Below are 21335 nucleotides of genomic sequence, written 5' to 3'. Positions count from 1 at the left end.
CGTTGAATCCTACGCCAGAACGGCCCCGGCAGCGCGAATGTCTCGGGCCGTCGAGGTCTGCTGCTTTGTCATAAAAGGGAGTTTCGAAGGGCATATCATGGGTGCGATCATACCAGCACTAATGCACCGGATCCCATCAGAACTCTGCAGTTAAGCGTGCTTGGGCGAGAGTAGTACTAGGATGGGTGACCCCCTGGGAAGTCCTCGTGTTGCACCCCTTTTATTTTTTGCCTGCTTTTTTATTTTTTGATAACATTTATTTTTTATTTTTCGGCTTTTGTCTTTTCCTCTTCGGATAATTTTTTTCCCCCAAAAATAAACTGAGTCCGGAGACTGGCGGTGCCATGCCGCATAGCGGAACAGCGTGTTGAATCCTACGCCAGAACGGCCCCGGCAGCGCGAATGTCTCGGGCCGTCGAGGTCTGCTGCTTTGTCATAAAAGGGAGTTTCGAAGGGCATGTCTTGGGTGCGATCATACCAGCACTAATGCACCGGATCCCATCAGAACTCCGCAGTTAAGCGTGCTTGGGCGAGAGTAGTACTAGGATGGGTGACCCCCTGAGAAGTCCTCGTGTTGCACCCTTTTTATTTTTTGCCCGCTTTTTTATTTTTTGATAATATTTATTTTTAATTTTTTGGCTTTTGGCTTTTCCTCTTCGGATAATTTTTTTCCCCCGACAATAAACTGAGTCCGGAGACTGGCGGTGCCATGCCGCATAGCGGGACCAGCGCGTCGAATCCTACGCCAGAACGGCCCCGGCAGCGCGAATGTCTCGGGCGGTCGAGGTCTGCTGCTTTGTCATAAAAGGGAGTTTCGAAGGGCATATCATGGGTGCGATCATACCAGCACTAATGCACCGGATCCCATCAGAACTGCGCAGTTAAGCGTGCTTGGGCGAGAGTAGTACTAGGATGGGTGACCCCCAGGAAGTCCTCGTGTTGCACCCCTTTTATTTTTTGCCCGCTTTTTTATTTTTTGATAATATTTATTTTTAATTTTTCGGCTTTTGGCTTTTCCTCTTCGGATAATTTTTTTCCCTCGAAAATAAACTGAGTCCGGAGACTCGCGGTGCCATGCCGCATAGCGGAACAGCGCGTTGAATCCTACGCCAGAACGGCCCCGGCAGCGCGAATGTCTCGGGACGTCGAGGTCTGCTGCTTTGTCATAAAAGGGAGTTTCGAAGGGCATATCATGGGTGCGATCATACCAGCACTAATGCACCGGATCCCATCAGAACTCCGCAGTTAAGCGTGCTTGGGCGAGAGTAGTACTAGGATGGGTGACCCCCTGGGAAGTCCTCGTGTTGCACCCCTTTTATTTTTTGCCCGCTTTTTTATTTTTTGATAACATTTATTTTTAATTTTTCGGCTTTTGGCTTTTCCTCTTCGGATAATTTTTTCCCCCCGAAAATAAACTGAGTCCGGAGACTGGCGGTGCCATGCCGCATAGCGGAACAGCGTGTTGAATCATACGCCAGAACGGCCCCCGCAGCGCGAATGTCTCGGGCCGTCGAGGTCTGCTGCTTTGTTTTAAAAGGGAGTTTCGAAGGGCATGTCATGGGTGCGATCATACCAGCACTAATGCACCGGATCCCATCAGAACTCAGCAGTTAAGCGTGCTTGGGCGAGAGTAGTACTAGGATGGGTGACCCCCTGGGAAGTCCTCGTGTTGCACCCCTTTTATTTTTTGCCCGCTTTTTTATTTTTTGATAATATTTATTTTTAATTTTTTGGCTTTTGGCTTTTCCTCTTCGGATAATTTTTTTCCCCCGAAAATAAACTGAGTCCGGAGACTGGCGGTGCCATGCCGCATAGCGGGACCAGCGCGTTGAATCCTACGCCAGAACGGCTCCGGCAGCGCGAATGTCTCGGGCCGTCGAGGTCTGCTGCTTTGCCATAAAAGGGAGTTTCGAAGGGCATATCATGGGTGCGATCATACCAGCACTAATGCACCGGATCCCATCAGTACTCCGCAGTAAGCGTGCTTGGGCGAGAGTAGTACTAGGATGGGTTACCCCCTGGGAAGTCCTCGTGTTGCACCCCTTTTATTTTTTGCCCGCTTTTTTATTTTTTGATAATATCTATTTTTAATTTTTTGGCTTTTGGCTTTTCCTCTTCGGATAATTTTTTCCCCCCGAAAATAAACTGAGTCCGGAGACTGGCGGTGCCATGCCGCATAGCGGAACAGCGCGTTGAATCATACGCCAGAACGGCCCCGGCAGCGCGAATGTCTCGGGCCGTCGAGGTCTGCTGCTTTGTATTAAAAGGGAGTTTCGAAGGGCATGTCTTGGGTGCGATCATACCAGCACTAATGCACCGGATCCCATCAGAACTCCGCAGTTAAGCGTGCTTGGGCGAGAGTAGTACTAGGATGGGTGACCCCCTGGGAAGTCCTCGTGTTGCACCCTTTTTATTTTTTGCCCGCATTTTTATTTTTTGATAATATTTATTTTAAATTTTTCGGCTTTTGGCTTTTCCTCTTCGGATAATTTTTTTCCTCCAACAATAAACTGAGTCCGGAGACTGGCGGTGCCATGCCGCATAGCGGGACCAGCGCGTTGAATCCTACGCCAGAACGGCCCCGGCAGCGTGAATGTCTCGGGCCGTCGAGGTCTGCTGCTTTGTCATAAAAGGGAGTTTCGAAGGGCATGTCATGGGTGCGATCATACCAGCACTAATGCACCGGATCCCATCAGAACTCCGCAGTTAAGCGTGCTTGGGCGAGAGTAGTACTAGGATGGGTGACCCCCTGGGAAGTCCTCGTGTTGCACCCTTTTTATTTTTTGCCCGCTTTTTTATTTTTTGATAATATTTATTTTTAATTTTTCGGCTTTTGGCTTTTCCTCTTCGGATAATTTTTTTTTCCCGAAAATAAACTGAGTCCGGAGACTGGCGGTGCCATGCCGCATAGCGGAACAGCGCGTTGAATCCTACGCCAGAACGGCCCCGGCAGCGCGAATGTCTCGGGCCGTCGCGGTCTGCTGCTTTGTCATAAAAGGGAGTTTCGAAGGGTATGTCATGGCTGCGATCATACCAGCACTAATGCACCGGATCCCATCATAACTCCGCAGTTAAGCGTGCTTGGGCGAGAGAAGTACTAGGATGGGTGACCCCCTGGGAAGTCCTCGTGTTGCACCCTTTTTATTTTTTGCCCGCTTTTTTATTTTTTGATAATATTTATTTTTAATTTTTTGGCTTTTGGCTTTTCCTCTTCGGATAATTTTTTCCCCCCGAAAATAAACTGAGTCCGGAGACTGGCGGTGCCATGCCGCATAGCGGAACAGCGTGTTGAATCCTACGCCAGAACGGCCCCGGCAGCGCGAATGTCTCGGGCCGTCGAGGTCTGCTGCTTTGTCATAAAAGGGAGTTTCGAAGGGCATGTCTTGGGTGCGATCATACCAGCACTAATGCACCGGATCCCATCAGAACTCCGCAGTTAAGCGTGCTTGGGCGAGAGTAGTACTAGGATGGGTGACCCCCTGAGAAGTCCTCGTGTTGCACCCTTTTTATTTTTTGCCCGCTTTTTTATTTTTTGATAATATTTATTTTTAATTTTTTGGCTTTTGGCTTTTCCTCTTCGGATAATTTTTTTCCCCCGACAATAAACCGAGTCCGGAGACTGGCGGTGCCATGCCGCATAGCGGGACCAGCGCGTCGAATCCTACGCCAGAACGGCCCCGGCAGCGCGAATGTCTCGGGCGGTCGAGGTCTGCTGCTTTGTCATAAAAGGGAGTTTCGAAGGGCATATCATGGGTGCGATCATACCAGCACTAATGCACCGGATCCCATCAGAACTTCGCAGTTAAGCGTGCTTGGGCGAGAGTAGTACTAGGATGGGTGACCCCCAGGAAGTCCTCGTGTTGCACCCCTTTTATTTTTTGCCCGCTTTTTTATTTTTTGATAATATTTATTTTTAATTTTTCGGCTTTTGGCTTTTCCTCTTCGGATAATTTTTTTCCCTCGAAAATAAACTGAGTCCGGAGACTCGCGGTGCCATGCCGCATAGCGGAACAGCGCGTTGAATCCTACGCCAGAACGGCCCCGGCAGCGCGAATGTCTCGGGCCGTCGAGGTCTGCTGCTTTGTCATAAAAGGGAGTTTCGAAGGGCATATCATGCGTGCGATCATACCAGCACTAATGCACCGGATCCCATCAGAACTCCGCAGTTAAGCGTGCTTGGGCGAGAGTAGTACTAGGATGGGTGACCCCCTGGGAAGTCTTCGTGTTGCACCCCTTTTATTTTTTGCCCGCTTTTTTATTTTTTGATAACATTTATTTTTAATTTTTCGGCTTTTGGCTTTTCCTCTTCGGATAATTTTTTTCCCTCGAAAATAAACTGAGTCCGGAGACTCGCGGAGCCATGCCGCATAGCGGAACAGCGCGTCGAATTCTACGCCAGAACGGCCCCGGCAGCGCGAATATCTCGGGCCGTCGAGGTCTGCTGCTTTGTCATAAAAGGGTGTTTCGATGGGCATGTCAGGGGTGCGATCATACCAGCACTAATGCACCGGATCCCATCAGAACTCCGCAGTTAAGCGTGCTTGGGCGAGAGTAGTACTAGGATGGGTGACCCCCTGGGAAGTCCTCGTGTTGCACCCCTTTTATTTTTTGCCCGCTTTTTTATTTTTTGATAATATTTATTTTTAATTTTTTGGCTTTTGGCTTTTCCTCTTCGGATAATTTTTTCCCCCCGAAAATAATCTGAGTCCGGAGACTGGCGGTGCCATGCCGCATAGCGGAACAGCGTGTTGAATCATACGCCAGAACGGCCCCCGCAGCGTGAATGTCTCGGGCCGTCGAGGTCTGCTGCTTTGTTTTAAAAGGGAGTTTCGAAGGGCATGTCTTGGGTGCGATCATACCAGCACTAATGCACCGGATCCCATCAGAACTCCGCAGTTAAGCGTGCTTGGGCGAGAGTAGTACTAGGATGGGTGATCCCCTGGGAAGTCCTTGTGTTGCACCCTTTTTATTTTTTGCCCGCTTTTTTATTTTTTGATAATATTTATTTTTAATTTTTCGGCTTTTGGCTTTTCCTCTTCGGATAATTTTTTTCCTCCGACAATAAACTGAGTCCGGAGATTGGCGGTGCCATGCCGCATAGCGGGACCAGCGCGTTGAATCCTACGCCAGAACGGCCCCGGCAGCGTGAATGTCTCGGGCCGTCGAGGTCTGCTGCTTTGTCATACTAGGGAGTTTCGAAGGGCATGTCATGGGTGCGATCATACCAGCACTAATGCACCGGATCCCATCAGAACTCCGCAGTTAAGCGTGCTTGGGCGAGAGTAGTACTAGGATGGGTGACCCCCTGGAAAGTCCTCGTGTTGCACCCTTTTTATTTTTTGCCCGCTTTTTTATTTTTTGATAATATTTATTTTTAATTTTTCGGCTTTTGGCTTTTCCTCTTCGGATAATTTTTTTCCCTCGAAAATAAACTGAGTCCGAAGACTCGCGGTGCCATGCCGCATAGCGGAACTGCGCGTTGAATCCTACGCCAGAACGGCCCCGGCAGCGCGAATGTCTCGGGCCGTCGAGGTCTGCTGCTTTGTCATAAAAGGGTGTTTCGATGGGCATGTCATGGGTGCGATCATACCAACACTAATGCACCGGATCCCATCAGAACTCCGCAGTTAAGCGTGCTTGGGCGAGAGTAGTACTAGGATGGGTGACCCCCTGGGAAGTCCTCGTGTTGCACCCCTTTTATTTTTTGCCCGCTTTTTTATTTTTTGATAATATTTATTTTTAATTTTTCGGCTTTTGGCTTTTCCTCTTCGGATAATTTTTTTCCCTCGAAAATAAACTGAGTCCGGAGACTCGCGGTGCCATGCCGCATAGCGGAACAGCGCGTTGAATCCTACGCCAGAACGGCCCCGGCAGCGCGAATGTCTCGGGCCGTCGAGGTCTGCTGCTTTGTCATAAAAGGGAGTTTCGAAGGGCATATCATGGGTGCGATCATACCAGCACTAATGCACCGGATCCCATCAGAACTCTGCAGTTAAGCGTGCTTGGGCGAGAGTAGTACTAGGATGGGTGACCCCCTGGGAAGTCCTCGTGTTGCACCCCTTTTATTTTTTGCCTGCTTTTTTATTTTTTGATAACATTTATTTTTTATTTTTCGGCTTTTGTCTTTTCCTCTTCGGATAATTTTTTTCCCCCAAAAATAAACTGAGTCCGGAGACTGGCGGTGCCATGCCGCATAGCGGAACAGCGTGTTGAATCCTACGCCAGAACGGCCCCGGCAGCGCGAATGTCTCGGGCCGTCGAGGTCTGCTGCTTTGTCATAAAAGGGAGTTTCGAAAGGCATGTCTTGGGTGCGATCATACCAGCACTAATGCACCGGATCCCATCAGAACTCCGCAGTTAAGCGTGCTTGGGCGAGAGTAGTACTAGGATGGGTGACCCCCTGAGAAGTCCTCGTGTTGCACCCTTTTTATTTTTTGCCCGCTTTTTTATTTTTTGATAATATTTATTTTTAATTTTTTGGCTTTTGGCTTTTCCTCTTCGGATAATTTTTTTCCCCCGACAATAAACTGAGTCCGGAGACTGGCGGTGCCATGCCGCATAGCGGGACCAGCGCGTCGAATCCTACGCCAGAACGGCCCCGGCAGCGCGACTGTCTCGGGCGGTCGAGGTCTGCTGCTTTGTCATAAAAGGGAGTTTCGAAGGGCATATCATGGGTGCGATCATACCAGCACTAATGCACCGGATCCCATCAGAACTGCGCAGTTAAGCGTGCTTGGGCGAGAGTAGTACTAGGATGGGTGACCCCCAGGAAGTCCTCGTGTTGCACCCCTTTTATTTTTTGCCCGCTTTTTTATTTTTTGATAATATTTATTTTTAATTTTTCGGCTTTTGGCTTTTCCTCTTCGGATAATTTTTTTCCCTCGAAAATAAACTGAGTCCGGAGACTCGCGGTGCCATGCCGCATAGCGGAACAGCGCGTTGAATCCTACGCCAGAACGGCCCCGGCAGCGCGAATGTCTCGGGACGTCGAGGTCTGCTGCTTTGTCATAAAAGGGAGTTTCGAAGGGCATATCATGGGTGCGATCATACCAGCACTAATGCACCGGATCCCATCAGAACTCCGCAGTTAAGCGTGCTAGGGCGAGAGCAGTACAAGGATGGGTGACCCCCTGGGAAGTCCTCGTGTTGCACCCCTTTTATTTTTTGCCCGCTTTTTTATTTTTTGATAACATTTATTTTTAATTTTTCGGCTTTTGGCTTTTCCTCTTCGGATAATTTTTTCCCCCCGAAAATAAACTGAGTCCGGAGACTGGCGGTGCCATGCCGCATAGCGGAACAGCGTGTTGAATCATACGCCAGAACGGCCCCCGCATCGCGAATGTCTCGGGCCGTCGAGGTCTGCTGCTTTGTTTTAAAAGGGAGTTTCGAAGGGCATGTCATGGGTGCGATCATACCAGCACTAATGCACCGGATCCCATCAGAACTCAGCAGTTAAGCGTGCTTGGGCGAGAGTAGTACTAGGATGGGTGACCCCCTGGGAAGTCCTCGTGTTGCACCCCTTTTATTTTTTGCCCGCTTTTTTATTTTTTGATAATATTTATTTTTAATTTTTTGGCTTTTGGCTTTTCCTCTTCGGATAATTTTTTTCCCCCGAAAATAAACTGAGTCCGGAGACTGGCGGTGCCATGCCGCATAGCGGGACCAGCGCGTTGAATCCTACGCCAGAACGGCTCCGGCAGCGCGAATGTCTCGGGCCGTCGAGGTCTGCTGCTTTGCCATAAAAGGGAGTTTCGAAGGGCATATCATGGGTGCGATCATACCAGCACTAATGCACCGGATCCCATCTGTACTCCGCAGTTAAGCGTGCTTGGGCGAGAGTAGTACTAGGATGGGTTACCCCCTGGGAAGTCCTCGTGTTGCACCCCTTTTATTTTTTGCCCGCTTTTTTATTTTTTGATAATATTTATTTTTAATTTTTTGGCTTTTGGCTTTTCCTCTTCGGATAATTTTTTCCCCCCGAAAATAAACTGAGTCCGGAGACTGGCGGTGCCATGCCGCATAGCGGAACAGCGCGTTGAATCATACGCCAGAACGGCCCCGGCAGCGCGAATGTCTCGGGCCGTCGAGGTCTGCTGCTTTGTATTAAAAGGGAGTTTCGAAGGGCATGTCTTGGGTGCGATCATACCAGCACTAATGCACCGGATCCCATCATAACTCCGCAGTTAAGCGTGCTTGGGCGAGAGTAGTACTAGGATGGGTGACCCCCTGGGAAGTCCTCGTGTTGCACCCTTTTTATTTTTTGCCCGCATTTTTATTTTTTGATAATATTTATTTTAAATTTTTCGGCTTTTGGCTTTTCCTCTTCGGATAATTTTTTTCCTCCAACAATAAACTGAGTCCGGAGACTGGCGGTGCCATGCCGCATAGCGGGACCAGCGCGTTGAATCCTACGCCAGAACGGCCCCGGCAGCGTGAATGTCTCGGGCCGTCGAGGTCTGCTGCTTTGTCATAAAAGGGAGTTTCGAAGGGCATGTCATGGGTGCGATCATACCAGCACTAATGCACTGGATCCCATCAGAACTCCGCAGTTAAGCGTGCTTGGGCGAGAGTAGTACTAGGATGGGTGACCTCCTGGGAAGTCCTCGTGTTGCACCCTTTTTATTTTTTGCCCGCTTTTTTATTTTTTGATAATATTTATTTTTAATTTTTTGGCTTTTGGCTTTCCCTCTTCGGATAATTTTTTTTCCCGAAAATAAACTGAGTCCGGAGACTGGCGGTGCCATGCCGCATAGCGGAACAGCGCGTTGAATCCTACGCCAGAACGGCCCCGGCAGCGCGAATGTCTCGGGCCGTCGCGGTCTGCTGCTTTGTCATAAAAGGGAGTTTCGAAGGGTAATTTTTTTTTCCCGAAAATAAACTGAGTCCGGAGACTGGCGGTGCCATGCCGCATAGCGGAACAGCGCGTTGAATCCTACGCCAGAACGGCCCCGGCAGCGCGAATGTCTCGGGCCGTCGCGGTCTGCTGCTTTGTCATAAAAGGGAGTTTCGAAGGGTATGTCATGGCTGCGATCATACCAGCACTAATGCACCGGATCCCATCATAACTCCGCAGTTAAGCGTGCTTGGGCGAGAGAAGTACTAGGATGGGTGACCCCCTGGGAAGTCCTCGTGTTGCACCCTTTTTATTTTTTGCCCGCTTTTTTATTTTTTGATAATATTTATTTTTAATTTTTTGGCTTTTGGCTTTTCCTCTTCGGATAATTTTTTCCCCCCGAAAATAAACTGAGTCCGGAGACTGGCGGTGCCATGCCGCATAACGGAACAGCGCGTTGAATCATACGCCAGAACGGCCCCGGCAGCGCGAATGTCTCGGGCCGTCGAGGTCTGCTGCTTTGTCATAAAAGGGAGTTTCGAAGGGCATGTCATGGGTGCGATCATACCAGCACTAATGCACCGGATCCCATCAGAACTCTGCAGTTAAGCGTGCTTGGGCGAGAGTAGTACTAGGATGGGTGACCCCATGGGAAGTCCTCGTGTTGCACCCCTTTTATTTTTTGCCCGCTTTTTTATTTTTTGATGACATTTATTTTTTATTTTTCGGCTTTTGTCTTTTCCTCTTCGGATAATTTTTTTCCCCCGAAAATAAACTGAGTCCGGAGACTGGCGGTGCCATGCCGCATAGCGGAACAGCGCGTTGAATCCTACGCCAGAACGGCCCCGGCAGCGCGAATGTCTCGGGCCGTCGAGGTCTGCTGCTTTGTCATAAAAGGGAGTTTCGAAGGGCATGTCTTGGGTGCGATCATACCAGCACTAATGCACCGGATCCCATCAGAACTCCGCAGTTAAGCGTGCTTGGGCGAGAGTAGTACTAGGATGGGTGACCCCCTGGGAAGTCCTCGTGTTGCACCCTTTTTATTTTTTGCCCGCTTTTTTATTTTTTGATAATATTTATTTTTAATTTTTTAGCTTTTGGCTTTTCCTCTTCGGATAATTTTTTCCCCCGACAATAAACTGAGTCCGGAGACTGGCGGTGCCATGCCGCATAGCGGGACCAGCGCGTTGAATCCTACGCCAGAACGGCCCCGGCAACGCGAATGTCTCGGGCCGTCGAGGTCTGCTGCTTTGTCATAAAAGGGAGTTTCGAAGGGCATATCATGGGTGCGATCATACCAGCACTAATGCACCGGATCCCATCAGAACTTCGCTGTTAAGCGTGCTTGGGCGAGAGTAGTACTAGGATGGGTGACCCCCTGGGAAGTCCTCGTGTTGCACCCCTGTTATTTTTTGCCCGCTTTTTTATTTTTTGATAACATTTATTTTTAATTTTTCGGCTTTTGGCTTTTCCTCTTCGGATAATTTTTTTCCTCCGACAATAAACTGAGTCCGGAGACTCGCGGTGCCATGCCGCATAGCGGAACAGCGCGTTGAATCCTACGCCAGAACGGCCCCGGCAGCGCGAATGTCTCGGGCCGTCGAGGTCTACTGCTTTGTCATAAAAGGGTGTTTCGATGGGCATGTCATGGGTGCGATCATACCAGCACTAATGCACCGGATCCCATCAGAACTCCGCAGTTAAGCGTGCTTGGGTGAGAGTAGTACTAGGATGGGTGACCCCCTGGGAAGTCCTCGTGTTGCACCCCTTTTATTTTTTGCCCGCTTTTTTATTTTTTGATAATATTTATTTTTAATTTTTTGGCTTTTGGCTTTTCCTCTTCGGATAATTTTTTCTCCCCGAAAATAAACTGAGTCCGGAGACTGGCGGTGCCATGCCGCATAGCGGAACAGCGTGTTGAATCCTACGCCAGAACGGCCCCGGCAGCGCGAATGTCTCGAGCCGTCGAGGTCTGCTGCTTTGTCATAAAAGGGAGTTTCGAAGGGCATGTCTTGGGTGCGATCATACCAGCACTAATGCACCGGATCCCATCAGAACTCCGCAGTTAAGCGTGCTTGGGCGAGAGTAGTACTAGGATGGGTGACCCCCTGAGAAGTCCTCGTGTTGCACCCTTTTTATTTTTTGCCCGCTTTTTTATTTTTTGATAATATTTATTTTTAATTTTTTGGCTTTTGGCTTTTCCTCTTCGGATAATTTTTTTCCCCCGACAATAAACTGAGTCCGAAGACTGGCGGTGCCATACCGCATAGCGGGACCAGCGCGTTGAATCCTACGCCAGAACGGCCCCGGCAGCGCGAATGTCTCGGGCGGTCGAGGTCTGCTGCTTCGTCATAAAAGGGAGTTTCGAAGGGCATATCATGGGTGCGATCATACCAGCACTAATGCACCGGATCCCATCAGAACTTCGCAGTTAAGCGTGCTTGGGCGAGAGTAGTACTAGGATGGGTGACCCCCGGGAAGTCCTCGTGTTGCACCCGTTTTATTTTTTGCCCGCTTTTTTATTTTTTGATAATATTTATTTTTAATTTTTCGGCTTTTGGCTTTTCCTCTTCGGATAATTTTTTTCCCTCGAAAATAAACTGAGTCCGGAGACTCGCGGTGCCATGCCGCATAGCGGAACAGCGCGTTGAATCCTACGCCAGAACGGCCCCGGCAGCGCGAATGTCTCGGGCCGTCGAGGTCTGCTGCTTTGTCATAAAAGGGAGTTTCGAAGGGCATATCATGGGTGCGATCATACCAGCACTAATGCACCGGATCCCATCAGAACTCCGCAGTTAAGCGTGCTTGGGCGAGAGTAGTACTAGGATGGGTGACCCCCTGGGAAGTCCTCGTGTTGCACCCCTTTTATTTTTTACCCGCTTTTTTATTTTTTGATAACATTTATTTTTAATTTTTCGGCTTTTGGCTTTTCCTCTTCGGATAATTTTTTTCCCTCGAAAATAAACTGAGTCCGGAGACTCGCGGTGCCATGCCGCATAGCGGAACAGCGCGTTGAATCCTACGCCAGAACGGCCCCGGCAGCGCGAATGTGTCGGGCCGTCGAGGTCTGCTGCTTTGTCATAAAAGGGTGTTTCGATGGGCATGTCATGGGTGCGATCATACCAGCACTAATGCACCGGATCCCATCAGAACTCCGCAGTTAAGCGTGCTTGGGCGAGAGTAGTACTAGGATGGGTGACCCCCTGGGAAGTCCTCGTGTTGCACCCCTTTTATTTTTTGCCCGCTTTTTTATTTTTTGATAATATTTATTTTTAATTTTTTGGCTTTTGGCTTTTCCTCTTCGGATAATTTTTTCCCCCCGAAAATAAACTGAGTCCGGAGACTGGCGGTGCCATGCCGCATAGCGGAACAGCGCGTTGAATCATACGCCAGAACGGCCCCGGCAGCGCGAATGTCTCGGGCCGTCGAGGTCTGCTGCTTTGTATTAAAAGGGAGTTTCGAAGGGCATGTCTTAGGTGCGATCATACCAGCACTAATACACCGGATCCCATCAGAACTTCGCAGTTAAGCGTGCTTGGGCGAGAGTAGTACTAGGATGGGTGACCCCCTGGGAAGTCCTCGTGTTGCACCCCTTTTATTTTTTGCCCGCTTTTTTATTTTTTGATAACATTTATTTTTTATTTTTCGGCTTTTGTCTTTTCCTCTTCGGATAATTTTTTTTCCCCGAAAATAAACTGAGTCCGGAGACTGGCGGTGCCATGCCGCATAGCGGAACAGCGTGTTGAATCCTACGCCAGAACGGCCCCGGCAGCGCGAATGTCTCGGGCCGTCGAGGTCTGCTGCTTTGTCATAAAAGGGAGTTTCGAAGGGCATGTCTTGGGTGCGATCATACCAGCACTAATGCACCGGATCCCATCAGAACTCCGCAGTTAAGCGTGCTTGGGCGAGAGTAGTACTAGGATGGGTGACCCCCTGAGAAGTCCTCGTGTTGCACCCTTTTTATTTTTTGCCCGCTTTTTTATTTTTTGATAATATTTATTTTTAATTTTTTGGCTTTTGGCTTTTCCTCTTCGGATAATTTTTTTCCCCCGACAATAAACTGAGTCCGAAGACTGGCGGTGCCATGCCGCATAGCGGGACCAGCGCGTTGAATCCTACGCCAGAACGGCCCCGGCAGCGCGAATGTCTCGGGCGGTCGAGGTCTGCTGCTTTGTCATAAAAGGGAGTTTCGAAGGGCATATCATGGGTGCGATCATACCAGCACTAATGCACCGGATCCCATCAGAACTTCGAAGTTAAGCGTGCTTGGGCGAGAGTAGTACTAGGATGGGTGACCCCCGGGAAGTCCTCGTGTTGCACCCCTTTTATTTTTTGCCCGCTTTTTTATTTTTTGATAATATTTATTTTTAATTTTTCGGCTTTTGGCTTTTCCTCTTCGGATAATTTTTTTCCCTCGAAAATAAACTGAGTCCGGAGACTCGCGGTGCCATGCCGCATAGCGGAACAGTGCGTTGAATCCTACGCCAGAACGGCCCCGGCAGCGCGAATGTCTCGGGCCGTCGAGGTCTGCTGCTTTGTCATAAAAGGGAGTTTCGAAGGGCATATCATGGGTGCGATCATACCAGCACTAATGCACCGGATCCCATCAGAACTCCGCAGTTAAGCGTGCTTGGGCGAGAGTAGTACTAGGATGGGTGACCCCCTGGGAAGTCCTCGTGTTGCACCCCTATTATTTTTTGCCCGCTTTTTTATTTTTTGATAACATTTATTTTTAATTTTTCGGCTTTTGGCTTTTCCTCTTCGGATAATTTTTTTTCCTCGAAAATAAACTGAGTCCGGAGACTCGCGGTGCCATGCCGCATAGCGGAACAGCGCGTTGAATCCTACGCCAGAACGGCCCCGGCAGCGCGAATGTCTCGGGCCGTCGAGGTCTGCTGCTTTGTCATAAAAGGGTGTTTCGATGGGCATGTCATGGGTGCGATCATACCAGCACTAATGCACCGGATCCCATCAGAACTCCGCAGTTAAGCGTGCTTGGGCGAGAGTAGTACTAGGATGGGTGACCCCCTGGGAAGTCCTCGTGTTGCACCCCTTTTATTTTTTGCCCGCTTTTTTATTTTTTGATAATATTTATTTTTAATTTTTTGGCTTTTGGCTTTTCCTCTTCGGATAATTTTTTCCCCCCGAAAATAAACTGAGTCCGGAGACTGGCGGTGCCATGCCGCATAGCGGAACAGCGCGTTGAATCATACGCCAGAACGGCCCCCGCAGCGCGAATGTCTCGGGCCGTCGAGGTCTGCTGCTTTGTTTTAAAAGGGAGTTTCGAAGGGCATGTCTTGGGTGCGATCATACCAGCACTAATGCACCGGATCCCATCAGAACTCCGCAGTTAAGCGTGCTTGGGCGAGAGTAGTACTAGGATGGGTGACACCCTGGGAAGTCCTTGTGTTGCACCCTTTTTATTTTTTGCCCGCTTTTTTATTTTTTGATAATATTTATTTTTAATTTTTCGGCTTTTGGCTTTTCCTCTTCGGATAATTTTTTTCCTCCGACAATAAACTGAGTCCGGAGACTGGCGGTGCCATGCCGCATAGCGGGACCAGCGCGTTGAATCCTACGCCAGAACGGCCCCGGCAGCGTGAATGTCTCGGGCCGTCGAGGTCTGCTGCTTTGTCATACTAGGGAGTTTCGAAGGGCATGTCATGGGTGCGATCATACCAGCACTAATGCACCGGATCCCATCAGAACTCCGCAGTTAAGCGTGCTTGGGCGAGAGTAGTACTAGGATGGGTGACCCCCTGGGAAGTCCTCGTGTTGCACCCTTTTTATTTTTTGCCCGCTTTTTTATTTTTTGATAATATTTATTTTTAATTTTTCGGCTTTTGGCTTTTCCTCTTCGGATAATTTTTTTCCCCCGAAAATAAACTGAGTCCGGAGACTCGCGGTGCCATGCCGCATAGCGGAACAGCGCGTTGAATCCTACGCCAGAACGGCCCCGGCAGCGCGAATGTCTCGGGCCGTCGAGGTCTGCTGCTTTGTCATAAAAGGGTGTTTCGATGGGCATGTCATGGGTGCGATCATACCAGCACTAATGCACCGGATCCCATCAGAACTCCGCAGTTAAGCGTGCTTGGGCGAGAGTAGTACTAGGATGGGTGACCCCCTGGGAAGTCCTCGTGTTGCACCCCTTTTATTTTTTGCCCGCTTTTTTATTTTTTGATAATATTTATTTTTAATTTTTCGGCTTTTGGCTTTTCCTCTTCGGATAATTTTTTTTCCTCGAAAATAAACTGAGTCCGGAGACTCGCGGTGCCATGCCGCATAGCGGAATAGCGCGTTGAATCCTACGCCAGAACGGCCCCGGCAGCGCGAATGTCTCGGGCCGTCGAGGTCTGCTGCTTTGTCATAAAAGGGAGTTTCGAAGGGCATATCATGGGTGCGATCATACCAGCACTAATGCACCGGATCCCATCAGAACTCCGCAGTTAAGCGTGCTTGGGCGAGAGTAGTACTTGGATGGGTGACCCCCTGGGAAGTCCTCGTGTTGCACCCCTTTTATTTTTTGCCCGCTTTTTTATTTTTTGATAACATTAATTTTTAATTTTTCGGCTTTTGGCTTTTCCTCTTCGGATAATTTTTTTCCCCCGAAAATAAACTGAGTCCGGAGACTCGCGGTGCCATGCCGCATAGCGGAACAGCGCGTTGAATCCTATGCCAGAACGGCCCCGGCAGCGCGAATGTCTCGGTCCGTCGAGGTCTGCTGCTTTGTCATAAAAGGGTGTTTCGATGGGCATGTCATGGGTGCGATCATACCAGCACTAATGCACCGGATCCCATCAGAACTCTGCAGTTAAGCGTGCTTGGGCGAGAGTAGTACTAGGATGGGTGACCCCCTGAGAAGTCCTCGTGTTGCACCCTTTTTATTTTTTGCCCGCTTTTTTATTTTTTGATAATATTTATTTTTAATTTTTTGGCTTTTGGCTTTTCCTCTTCGGATAATTTTTTTCCCCCGACAATAAACTGAGTCCGGAGACTGGCGGTGCCATGCCGCATAGCGGGACCAGCGCGTTGAATCCTACGCCAGAACGGCCCCGGCAGCGCGAATGTCTCGGGCGGTCGAGGTCTGCTGCTTTGTCATAAAAGGGAGTTTCGAAGGGCATATCATGGGTGCGATCATACCAGCACTAATGCACCGGATCCCCTCAGAACTTCGCAGTTAAGCGTGCTTGGGCGAGAGTAGTACTAGGATGGGTGACCCCCGGGAAGTCCTCGTGTTGCACCCCTTTTATTTTTTGCCCGCTTTTTTATTTTTTGATAATATTTATTTTTAATTTTTCGGCTTTTGGCTTTTCCTCTTCGGATAATTTTTTTCCCTCGAAAATAAACTGAGTCCGGAGACTCGCGGTGCCATGCCGCATAGCGGAACAGCGCGTTGAATCCTACGCCAGAACGGCCCCGGCAGCGCGAATGTCTCGGTCCGTCGAGGTCTGCTGCTTTGTCATAAAAGGGTGTTTCGATGGGCATGTCATGGGTGCGATCATACCAGCACTAATGCACCGGATCCCATCAGAACTCTGCAGTTAAGCGTGCTTGGGCGAGAGTAGTACTAGGATGGGTGACCCCCTGAGAAGTCCTCGTGTTGCACCCTTTTTATTTTTTGCCCGCTTTTTTATTTTTTGATAATATTTATTTTTAATTTTTTGGCTTTTGGCTTTTCCTCTTCGGATAATTTTTTTCCCCCGACAATAAACTGAGTCCGGAGACTGGCGGTGCCATGCCGCATAGCGGGACCAGCGCGTTGAATCCTACGCCAGAACGGCCCCGGCAGCGCGAATGTCTCGGGCGGTCGAGGTCTGCTGCTTTGTCATAAAAGGGAGTTTCGAAGGGCATATCATGGGTGCGATCATACCAGCACTAATGCACCGGATCCCATCAGAACTTCGCAGTTAAGCGTGCTTGGGCGAGAGTAGTACTAGGATGGGTGACCCCCGGGAAGTCCTCGTGTTGCACCCCTTTTATTTTTTGCCCGCTTTTTTATTTTTTGATAATATTTATTTTTAATTTTTCGGCTTTTGGCTTTTCCTCTTCGGATAATTTTTTTCCCTCGAAAATAAACTGAGTCCGGAGACTCGCGGTGCCATGCCGCATAGCGGAACAGCGCGTTGAATCCTACGCCAGAACGGCCCCGGCAGCGCGAATGTCTCGGGCCGTCGAGGTCTGCTGCTTTGTCATAAAAGGGAGTTTCGAAGGGCATATCATGGGTGCGATCATACCAGCACTAATGCACCGGATCCCATCAGAACTCCGCAGTTAAGCGTGCTTGGGCGAGAGTAGTACTAGGGTGGGTGACCCCCTGGGAAGTCCTCGTGTTGCACCCCTTTTATTTTTTGCCCGCTTTTTTATTTTTTGATAATATTTATTTTTAATTTTTCGGCTTTTGGCTTTTCCTCTTCGGATAATTTTTTTCCCTCGAAAATAAACTGAGTCCGGAGACTCGCGGTGCCATGCCGCATAGCGGAACAGCGCGTTGAATCCTACGCCAGAACGGCCCCGGCAGCGCGAATGTCTCGGGCCGTCGAGGTCTGCTGCTTTGTCATAAAAGGGTGTTTCGATGGGCATGTCATGGGTGCGATCATACCAGCACTAATGCACCGGATCCCATCAGAACTCCGCAGTTAAGCGTGCTTGGGCGAGAGTAGTACTAGGATGGGTGACCCCCTGGGAAGTCCTCGTGTTGCACCCCTTTTATTTTTTGCCCGCTTTTTTATTTTTTGATAATATTTATTTTTAATTTTTTGGCTTTTGGCTTTTCCTCTTCGGATAATTTTTTTCCCCCGACAATAAACTAAGTCCGGAGACTGGCGGTGCCATGCCGCATAGCGGGACCAGCGCGTTGAATCCTACGCCAGAACGGCCCCGGCAGCGCGAATGTCTCGGGCGGTCGAGGTCTGCTGCTTTGTCATAAAAGGGAGTTTCGAAGGGCATATCATGGGTGCGATCATACCAGCACTAATGCACCGGATCCCATCAGAACTTCGCAGTTAAGCGTGCTTGGGCGAGAGTAGTACTAGGATGGGTGACCCCCGGGAAGTCCTCGTGTTGCACCCCTTTTATTTTTTGCCCGCTTTTTTATTTTTTGATAATATTTATTTTTAATTTTTCGGCTTTTGGCTTTTCCTCTTCGGATAATTTTTTTCCCTCGAAAATAAACTGAGTCCGGAGACTCGCGGTGCCATGCCGCATAGCGGAACAGCGCGTTGAATCCTGCGCCAGAACGGCCCCGGCAACGCGAATGTCTCGGTCCGTCGAGGTCTGCTGCTTTGTCATAAAAGGGTGTTTCGATGGGCATGTCATGGGTGCGATCATACCAGCACTAATGCACCGGATCCCATCAGAACTCTGCAGTTAAGCGTGCTTGGGCGAGAGTAGTACTAGGATGGGTGACCCCCTGAGAATTCCTCGTGTTGCGCCCTTTTTATTTTTTGCCCGCTTTTTTATTTTTTGATAATATTTATTTTTAATTTTTTGGCTTTTGGCTTTTCCTCTTCGGATAATTTTTTTCCCCCGACAATAAACTGAGTCCGGAGACTGGCGGTGCCATGCCGCATAGCGGGACCAGCGCGTTGAATCCTACGCCAGAACGGCCCCGGCAGCGCGAATGTCTCGGGCGTTCGAGGTCTGCTGCTTTGTCATAAAAGGGAGTTTCGAAGGGCATATCATGGGTGCGATCATACCAGCACTAATGCACCGGATCCCATCAGAACTTCGCAGTTAAGCGTGCTTGGGCGAGAGTAGTACTAGGATGGGTGACCCCCGGGAAGTCCTCGTGTTGCACCCCTTTTATTTTTTGCCCGCTTTTTTATTTTTTGATAATATTTATTTTTAATTTTTCGGCTTTTGGCTTTTCCTCTTCGGATAATTTTTTTCCCTCGAAAATAAACTGAGTCCGGAGACTCGCGGTGCCATGCCGCATAGCGGAACAGCGCGTTGAATCCTACGCCAGAACGGCCCCGGCAGCGCGAATGTCTCGGGCCGTCGAGGTCTGCTGCTTTGTCATAAAAGGGAGTTTCGAAGGGCATATCATGGGTGCGATCATACCAGCACTAATGCACCGGATCCCATCAGAACTCCGCAGTTAAGCGTGCTTGGGCGAGAGTAGTACTAGGGTGGGTGACCCCCTGGGAAGTCCTCGTGTTGCACCCCTTTTATTTTTTGCCCGCTTTTCTATTTTTTGATAACATTTATTTTTAATTTTTCGGCTTTTGGCTTTTCCTCTTCGGATAATTTTTTTCCCCCAAAAATAAACTGAGTCCGGAGACTCGCGGTGCCATGCCGCATAGCGGAACAGCGCGTTGAATCCTACGCCAGAACGGCCCCGGCAGCGCGAATGTCTCGGACCGTCGAGGTTTGCTGCTTTGTCATAAAAGGGTGTTTCGATGGGCATGTCATGGGTGCGATCATACCAGCACTAATGCACCGGATCCCATCAGAACTCTGCAGTTAAGCGTGCTTGGGCGAGAGTAGTACTAGGATGGGTGACCCTCTGAGAAGTCCTCGTGTTGCAACCTTTTTATTTTTTGCCCGCTTTTTTATTTTTTGATAATATTTATTTTTAATTTTTTGGCTTTTGGCTTTTCCTCTTCGGATAATTTTTTTCCCCCGACAATAAACTGAGTCCGGAGACTGGCGGTGCCATGCCGCATAGCGGGACCAGCGCGTTGAATCCTACGCCAGAACGGCCCCGGCAGCGCGAATGTCTCGGGCGGTCGAGGTCTGCTGCTTTGTCATAAAAGGGAGTTTCGAAGGGCATATCATGGGTGCGATCATACCAGCACTAATGCACCGGATCCCATCAGAACTTCGCAGTTAAGCGTGCTTGGGCGAGAGTAGTACTAGGATGGGTGACCCCCGGGAAGTCCTCGTGTTGCACCCCTTTTATTTTTTGCCCGCTTTTTTATTTTTTGATAATATTTATTTTTAATTTTTCGGCTTTTGGCTTTTCCTCTTCGGATAATTTTTTTCCCTCGAAAATAAACTGAGTCCGGAGACTCGCGGTGCCATGCCGCATAGCGGAACAGCGCGTTGAATCCTACGCCAGAACGGCCCCGGCAGCGCGAATGTCTCGGGCCGTCGAGGTCTGCTGCTTTGTCATAAAAGGGAGTTTCGAAGGGCATATCATGGGTGCGATCATACCAGCACTAATGCACCGGATCCCATCAGAACTCCGCAGTTAAGCGTGCTTGGGCGAGAGTAGTACTAGGATGGGTGACCCCCTGGGAAGTCCTCGTGTTGCACCCCTTTTATTTTTTGCCCGCTTTTTTATTTTTTGATAACATTTATTTTTAATTTTTCGGCTTTTGGCTTTTCCTCTTCGGATAATTTTTTTCCCTCGAAAATAAACTGAGTCCGGAGACTCGCGGTGCCATGCCGCATAGCGGAACAGCGCGTTGAATCCTACGCCAGAACGGCCCCGGCAGCGCGAATGTCTCGGGCCGTCGAGGTCTGCTGCTTTGTCATAAAAGGGTGTTTCGATGGGCATGTCATGGGTGCGATCATACCAGCACTAATGCACCGGATCCCATCAGAACTCCACAGTTAAGCGTGCTTGGGCGAGAGTAGTACTAGGATGGGTGACCCCCTGGGAAGTCCTCGTGTTGCACCCCTTTTATTTTTTGCCCGCTTTTTTATTTTTTGATAATATTTATTTTTAATTTTTCGGCTTTTGGCTTTTCCTCTTCGGATAATTTTTTTTCCTCGAAAATAAACTGAGTCCGGAGACTGGCGGTGCCATGCCGCATAGCGGAACAGCGCGTTGAATCATACGCCAGAACGGCCCCCGCAGCGCGAATGTCTCGGGCCGTCGAGGTCTGCTGCTTTGTTTTAAAAGGGAGTTTCGAATGGCATGTCTTGGGTGCGATCATACCAGCACTAATGCACCGGATCCCATCAGAACTCCGCAGTTAAGCGTGCTTGGGCGAGAGTAGTACTAGGATGGGTGACCCCCTGGGAAGTCCTTGTGTTGCACCCTTTTTATTTTTTGCCCGCTTTTTTATTTTTTGATAATATTTATTTTTAGTTTTTCGGCTTTTGGCTTTTCCTCTTCGGATAATTTTTTTCCTCCGACAATAAACTGAGTCCGGAGACTGGCGGTGCCATGCCGCATAGCGGGACCAGCGCGTTGAATCCTACGCCAGAACGGCCCCGGCAGCGTGAATGTCTCGGGCCGTCGAGGTCTGCTGCTTTGTCATACAAGGGAGTTTCGAAGGGCATGTCATGGGTGCGATCATACCAGCACTAATGCACCGAATCCCATCAGAACTCCGCAGTTAAGCGTGCTTGGGCGAGAGTAGTACTAGGATGGGTGACCCCCTGGGAAGTCCTCGTGTTGCACCCTTTTTATTTTTTGCCCGCTTTTTTATTTTTTGATAATATTTATTTTTAATTTTTCGGCTTTTGGCTTTTCCTCTTCGGATAATTTTTTTCCCCCGAAAATAAACTGAGTCCGGAGACTCGCGGTGCCATGCCGCATAGCGGAACAGCG

At 49.3% G+C, this 21335-nt stretch overlaps 55 non-coding genes and 3 pseudogenes across 55 annotated transcripts; all 58 read left to right on the top strand.

The window, feature by feature from the left end:
- The first annotated feature begins 99 nt into the window (after nt 1-99).
- Nucleotides 100-218, top strand: LOC149756917 (5S ribosomal RNA). Its single transcript, XR_016401434.1, has one exon. It is a non-coding gene; the product is annotated as a 5S ribosomal RNA (ribosomal RNA).
- Nucleotides 219-464: 246 nt separating this feature from the next.
- On the top strand, nt 465-583 carry LOC149756916 (5S ribosomal RNA). Its single transcript, XR_016412846.1, has one exon. It is a non-coding gene; the product is annotated as a 5S ribosomal RNA (ribosomal RNA).
- A 247-nt stretch (nt 584-830) lies between these two features.
- Nucleotides 831-948, top strand: LOC149756915 (5S ribosomal RNA; annotated as a pseudogene).
- A 246-nt stretch (nt 949-1194) lies between these two features.
- Nucleotides 1195-1313, top strand: LOC149756914 (5S ribosomal RNA). Its single transcript, XR_016402027.1, has one exon. It is a non-coding gene; the product is annotated as a 5S ribosomal RNA (ribosomal RNA).
- Nucleotides 1314-1559: 246 nt separating this feature from the next.
- LOC149756913 (5S ribosomal RNA) lies at nt 1560-1678 on the top strand. Its single transcript, XR_016403408.1, has one exon. It is a non-coding gene; the product is annotated as a 5S ribosomal RNA (ribosomal RNA).
- A 247-nt stretch (nt 1679-1925) lies between these two features.
- LOC149756912 (5S ribosomal RNA) lies at nt 1926-2043 on the top strand (annotated as a pseudogene).
- A 246-nt stretch (nt 2044-2289) lies between these two features.
- On the top strand, nt 2290-2408 carry LOC149756911 (5S ribosomal RNA). The gene has a single exon (XR_016411819.1). It is a non-coding gene; the product is annotated as a 5S ribosomal RNA (ribosomal RNA).
- Nucleotides 2409-2655: 247 nt separating this feature from the next.
- Nucleotides 2656-2774, top strand: LOC149756910 (5S ribosomal RNA). The gene has a single exon (XR_016411818.1). It is a non-coding gene; the product is annotated as a 5S ribosomal RNA (ribosomal RNA).
- A 246-nt stretch (nt 2775-3020) lies between these two features.
- On the top strand, nt 3021-3139 carry LOC149756909 (5S ribosomal RNA). Its single transcript, XR_016408731.1, has one exon. It is a non-coding gene; the product is annotated as a 5S ribosomal RNA (ribosomal RNA).
- A 246-nt stretch (nt 3140-3385) lies between these two features.
- Nucleotides 3386-3504, top strand: LOC149756908 (5S ribosomal RNA). Its single transcript, XR_016412845.1, has one exon. It is a non-coding gene; the product is annotated as a 5S ribosomal RNA (ribosomal RNA).
- Nucleotides 3505-3751: 247 nt separating this feature from the next.
- LOC149756907 (5S ribosomal RNA) lies at nt 3752-3869 on the top strand. The gene has a single exon (XR_016407561.1). It is a non-coding gene; the product is annotated as a 5S ribosomal RNA (ribosomal RNA).
- A 246-nt stretch (nt 3870-4115) lies between these two features.
- On the top strand, nt 4116-4234 carry LOC149756906 (5S ribosomal RNA). The gene has a single exon (XR_016404920.1). It is a non-coding gene; the product is annotated as a 5S ribosomal RNA (ribosomal RNA).
- Nucleotides 4235-4480: 246 nt separating this feature from the next.
- On the top strand, nt 4481-4599 carry LOC149756905 (5S ribosomal RNA). The gene has a single exon (XR_016402016.1). It is a non-coding gene; the product is annotated as a 5S ribosomal RNA (ribosomal RNA).
- A 246-nt stretch (nt 4600-4845) lies between these two features.
- LOC149756904 (5S ribosomal RNA) lies at nt 4846-4964 on the top strand. Its single transcript, XR_016403873.1, has one exon. It is a non-coding gene; the product is annotated as a 5S ribosomal RNA (ribosomal RNA).
- Nucleotides 4965-5211: 247 nt separating this feature from the next.
- On the top strand, nt 5212-5330 carry LOC149756903 (5S ribosomal RNA). Its single transcript, XR_016403254.1, has one exon. It is a non-coding gene; the product is annotated as a 5S ribosomal RNA (ribosomal RNA).
- A 246-nt stretch (nt 5331-5576) lies between these two features.
- LOC149756902 (5S ribosomal RNA) lies at nt 5577-5695 on the top strand. The gene has a single exon (XR_016402769.1). It is a non-coding gene; the product is annotated as a 5S ribosomal RNA (ribosomal RNA).
- A 246-nt stretch (nt 5696-5941) lies between these two features.
- LOC149756901 (5S ribosomal RNA) lies at nt 5942-6060 on the top strand. Its single transcript, XR_016401433.1, has one exon. It is a non-coding gene; the product is annotated as a 5S ribosomal RNA (ribosomal RNA).
- Nucleotides 6061-6306: 246 nt separating this feature from the next.
- Nucleotides 6307-6425, top strand: LOC149756900 (5S ribosomal RNA). The gene has a single exon (XR_016412844.1). It is a non-coding gene; the product is annotated as a 5S ribosomal RNA (ribosomal RNA).
- A 247-nt stretch (nt 6426-6672) lies between these two features.
- On the top strand, nt 6673-6790 carry LOC149756899 (5S ribosomal RNA; annotated as a pseudogene).
- Nucleotides 6791-7036: 246 nt separating this feature from the next.
- On the top strand, nt 7037-7155 carry LOC149756898 (5S ribosomal RNA). The gene has a single exon (XR_016403604.1). It is a non-coding gene; the product is annotated as a 5S ribosomal RNA (ribosomal RNA).
- Nucleotides 7156-7401: 246 nt separating this feature from the next.
- Nucleotides 7402-7520, top strand: LOC149756897 (5S ribosomal RNA). The gene has a single exon (XR_016403407.1). It is a non-coding gene; the product is annotated as a 5S ribosomal RNA (ribosomal RNA).
- A 247-nt stretch (nt 7521-7767) lies between these two features.
- On the top strand, nt 7768-7886 carry LOC149756896 (5S ribosomal RNA). Its single transcript, XR_016403756.1, has one exon. It is a non-coding gene; the product is annotated as a 5S ribosomal RNA (ribosomal RNA).
- A 246-nt stretch (nt 7887-8132) lies between these two features.
- LOC149756895 (5S ribosomal RNA) lies at nt 8133-8251 on the top strand. The gene has a single exon (XR_016406047.1). It is a non-coding gene; the product is annotated as a 5S ribosomal RNA (ribosomal RNA).
- Nucleotides 8252-8498: 247 nt separating this feature from the next.
- Nucleotides 8499-8617, top strand: LOC149756894 (5S ribosomal RNA). The gene has a single exon (XR_016401885.1). It is a non-coding gene; the product is annotated as a 5S ribosomal RNA (ribosomal RNA).
- A 405-nt stretch (nt 8618-9022) lies between these two features.
- On the top strand, nt 9023-9141 carry LOC149756893 (5S ribosomal RNA). Its single transcript, XR_016408730.1, has one exon. It is a non-coding gene; the product is annotated as a 5S ribosomal RNA (ribosomal RNA).
- Nucleotides 9142-9387: 246 nt separating this feature from the next.
- LOC149756892 (5S ribosomal RNA) lies at nt 9388-9506 on the top strand. The gene has a single exon (XR_016401757.1). It is a non-coding gene; the product is annotated as a 5S ribosomal RNA (ribosomal RNA).
- A 246-nt stretch (nt 9507-9752) lies between these two features.
- LOC149756891 (5S ribosomal RNA) lies at nt 9753-9871 on the top strand. Its single transcript, XR_016411817.1, has one exon. It is a non-coding gene; the product is annotated as a 5S ribosomal RNA (ribosomal RNA).
- Nucleotides 9872-10117: 246 nt separating this feature from the next.
- On the top strand, nt 10118-10236 carry LOC149756890 (5S ribosomal RNA). The gene has a single exon (XR_016405112.1). It is a non-coding gene; the product is annotated as a 5S ribosomal RNA (ribosomal RNA).
- Nucleotides 10237-10482: 246 nt separating this feature from the next.
- Nucleotides 10483-10601, top strand: LOC149756889 (5S ribosomal RNA). Its single transcript, XR_016402147.1, has one exon. It is a non-coding gene; the product is annotated as a 5S ribosomal RNA (ribosomal RNA).
- A 246-nt stretch (nt 10602-10847) lies between these two features.
- Nucleotides 10848-10966, top strand: LOC149756888 (5S ribosomal RNA). The gene has a single exon (XR_016412843.1). It is a non-coding gene; the product is annotated as a 5S ribosomal RNA (ribosomal RNA).
- Nucleotides 10967-11213: 247 nt separating this feature from the next.
- On the top strand, nt 11214-11331 carry LOC149756887 (5S ribosomal RNA). Its single transcript, XR_016407937.1, has one exon. It is a non-coding gene; the product is annotated as a 5S ribosomal RNA (ribosomal RNA).
- A 246-nt stretch (nt 11332-11577) lies between these two features.
- LOC149756886 (5S ribosomal RNA) lies at nt 11578-11696 on the top strand. The gene has a single exon (XR_016402005.1). It is a non-coding gene; the product is annotated as a 5S ribosomal RNA (ribosomal RNA).
- Nucleotides 11697-11942: 246 nt separating this feature from the next.
- On the top strand, nt 11943-12061 carry LOC149756885 (5S ribosomal RNA). The gene has a single exon (XR_016401994.1). It is a non-coding gene; the product is annotated as a 5S ribosomal RNA (ribosomal RNA).
- Nucleotides 12062-12307: 246 nt separating this feature from the next.
- On the top strand, nt 12308-12426 carry LOC149756884 (5S ribosomal RNA). Its single transcript, XR_016404767.1, has one exon. It is a non-coding gene; the product is annotated as a 5S ribosomal RNA (ribosomal RNA).
- Nucleotides 12427-12672: 246 nt separating this feature from the next.
- LOC149756883 (5S ribosomal RNA) lies at nt 12673-12791 on the top strand. Its single transcript, XR_016412842.1, has one exon. It is a non-coding gene; the product is annotated as a 5S ribosomal RNA (ribosomal RNA).
- A 247-nt stretch (nt 12792-13038) lies between these two features.
- Nucleotides 13039-13156, top strand: LOC149756882 (5S ribosomal RNA). Its single transcript, XR_016406013.1, has one exon. It is a non-coding gene; the product is annotated as a 5S ribosomal RNA (ribosomal RNA).
- Nucleotides 13157-13402: 246 nt separating this feature from the next.
- LOC149756881 (5S ribosomal RNA) lies at nt 13403-13521 on the top strand. The gene has a single exon (XR_016401983.1). It is a non-coding gene; the product is annotated as a 5S ribosomal RNA (ribosomal RNA).
- A 246-nt stretch (nt 13522-13767) lies between these two features.
- LOC149756880 (5S ribosomal RNA) lies at nt 13768-13886 on the top strand. Its single transcript, XR_016401972.1, has one exon. It is a non-coding gene; the product is annotated as a 5S ribosomal RNA (ribosomal RNA).
- A 246-nt stretch (nt 13887-14132) lies between these two features.
- LOC149756879 (5S ribosomal RNA) lies at nt 14133-14251 on the top strand. Its single transcript, XR_016406807.1, has one exon. It is a non-coding gene; the product is annotated as a 5S ribosomal RNA (ribosomal RNA).
- A 247-nt stretch (nt 14252-14498) lies between these two features.
- LOC149756878 (5S ribosomal RNA) lies at nt 14499-14617 on the top strand. Its single transcript, XR_016411815.1, has one exon. It is a non-coding gene; the product is annotated as a 5S ribosomal RNA (ribosomal RNA).
- Nucleotides 14618-14863: 246 nt separating this feature from the next.
- On the top strand, nt 14864-14982 carry LOC149756877 (5S ribosomal RNA). Its single transcript, XR_016401962.1, has one exon. It is a non-coding gene; the product is annotated as a 5S ribosomal RNA (ribosomal RNA).
- Nucleotides 14983-15228: 246 nt separating this feature from the next.
- Nucleotides 15229-15347, top strand: LOC149756876 (5S ribosomal RNA). Its single transcript, XR_016411691.1, has one exon. It is a non-coding gene; the product is annotated as a 5S ribosomal RNA (ribosomal RNA).
- A 246-nt stretch (nt 15348-15593) lies between these two features.
- On the top strand, nt 15594-15712 carry LOC149756875 (5S ribosomal RNA). Its single transcript, XR_016402507.1, has one exon. It is a non-coding gene; the product is annotated as a 5S ribosomal RNA (ribosomal RNA).
- Nucleotides 15713-15959: 247 nt separating this feature from the next.
- Nucleotides 15960-16077, top strand: LOC149756874 (5S ribosomal RNA). The gene has a single exon (XR_016408699.1). It is a non-coding gene; the product is annotated as a 5S ribosomal RNA (ribosomal RNA).
- Nucleotides 16078-16323: 246 nt separating this feature from the next.
- LOC149756873 (5S ribosomal RNA) lies at nt 16324-16442 on the top strand. Its single transcript, XR_016402506.1, has one exon. It is a non-coding gene; the product is annotated as a 5S ribosomal RNA (ribosomal RNA).
- Nucleotides 16443-16689: 247 nt separating this feature from the next.
- LOC149756872 (5S ribosomal RNA) lies at nt 16690-16807 on the top strand. Its single transcript, XR_016407056.1, has one exon. It is a non-coding gene; the product is annotated as a 5S ribosomal RNA (ribosomal RNA).
- A 246-nt stretch (nt 16808-17053) lies between these two features.
- On the top strand, nt 17054-17172 carry LOC149756871 (5S ribosomal RNA). Its single transcript, XR_016409983.1, has one exon. It is a non-coding gene; the product is annotated as a 5S ribosomal RNA (ribosomal RNA).
- A 246-nt stretch (nt 17173-17418) lies between these two features.
- On the top strand, nt 17419-17537 carry LOC149756870 (5S ribosomal RNA). The gene has a single exon (XR_016401952.1). It is a non-coding gene; the product is annotated as a 5S ribosomal RNA (ribosomal RNA).
- Nucleotides 17538-17784: 247 nt separating this feature from the next.
- Nucleotides 17785-17902, top strand: LOC149756869 (5S ribosomal RNA). The gene has a single exon (XR_016407055.1). It is a non-coding gene; the product is annotated as a 5S ribosomal RNA (ribosomal RNA).
- A 246-nt stretch (nt 17903-18148) lies between these two features.
- On the top strand, nt 18149-18267 carry LOC149756868 (5S ribosomal RNA). Its single transcript, XR_016404423.1, has one exon. It is a non-coding gene; the product is annotated as a 5S ribosomal RNA (ribosomal RNA).
- A 247-nt stretch (nt 18268-18514) lies between these two features.
- On the top strand, nt 18515-18632 carry LOC149756867 (5S ribosomal RNA). The gene has a single exon (XR_016407054.1). It is a non-coding gene; the product is annotated as a 5S ribosomal RNA (ribosomal RNA).
- A 246-nt stretch (nt 18633-18878) lies between these two features.
- Nucleotides 18879-18997, top strand: LOC149756866 (5S ribosomal RNA). Its single transcript, XR_016409972.1, has one exon. It is a non-coding gene; the product is annotated as a 5S ribosomal RNA (ribosomal RNA).
- Nucleotides 18998-19243: 246 nt separating this feature from the next.
- Nucleotides 19244-19362, top strand: LOC149756865 (5S ribosomal RNA). The gene has a single exon (XR_016406005.1). It is a non-coding gene; the product is annotated as a 5S ribosomal RNA (ribosomal RNA).
- A 247-nt stretch (nt 19363-19609) lies between these two features.
- Nucleotides 19610-19727, top strand: LOC149756864 (5S ribosomal RNA). Its single transcript, XR_016407053.1, has one exon. It is a non-coding gene; the product is annotated as a 5S ribosomal RNA (ribosomal RNA).
- A 246-nt stretch (nt 19728-19973) lies between these two features.
- Nucleotides 19974-20092, top strand: LOC149756863 (5S ribosomal RNA). The gene has a single exon (XR_016401941.1). It is a non-coding gene; the product is annotated as a 5S ribosomal RNA (ribosomal RNA).
- A 246-nt stretch (nt 20093-20338) lies between these two features.
- On the top strand, nt 20339-20457 carry LOC149756862 (5S ribosomal RNA). Its single transcript, XR_016403223.1, has one exon. It is a non-coding gene; the product is annotated as a 5S ribosomal RNA (ribosomal RNA).
- Nucleotides 20458-20703: 246 nt separating this feature from the next.
- On the top strand, nt 20704-20822 carry LOC149756861 (5S ribosomal RNA). Its single transcript, XR_016400888.1, has one exon. It is a non-coding gene; the product is annotated as a 5S ribosomal RNA (ribosomal RNA).
- Nucleotides 20823-21069: 247 nt separating this feature from the next.
- On the top strand, nt 21070-21188 carry LOC149756860 (5S ribosomal RNA). Its single transcript, XR_016404630.1, has one exon. It is a non-coding gene; the product is annotated as a 5S ribosomal RNA (ribosomal RNA).
- Nucleotides 21189-21335: the final 147 nt, after the last annotated feature.

Source organism: Phoenix dactylifera, chromosome 4 (genome assembly GCF_051530095.1).
Source record: "Phoenix dactylifera cultivar Ajwa chromosome 4, Ajwa_hap1_PhDact_Kaust_v1.1, whole genome shotgun sequence".
Lineage (NCBI taxonomy): Eukaryota > Viridiplantae > Streptophyta > Magnoliopsida > Arecales > Arecaceae > Phoenix > Phoenix dactylifera.
The sequence above is the reverse complement of the archived record's forward strand: the minus strand, read 5'-3'. Positions and strand labels throughout refer to the sequence as shown.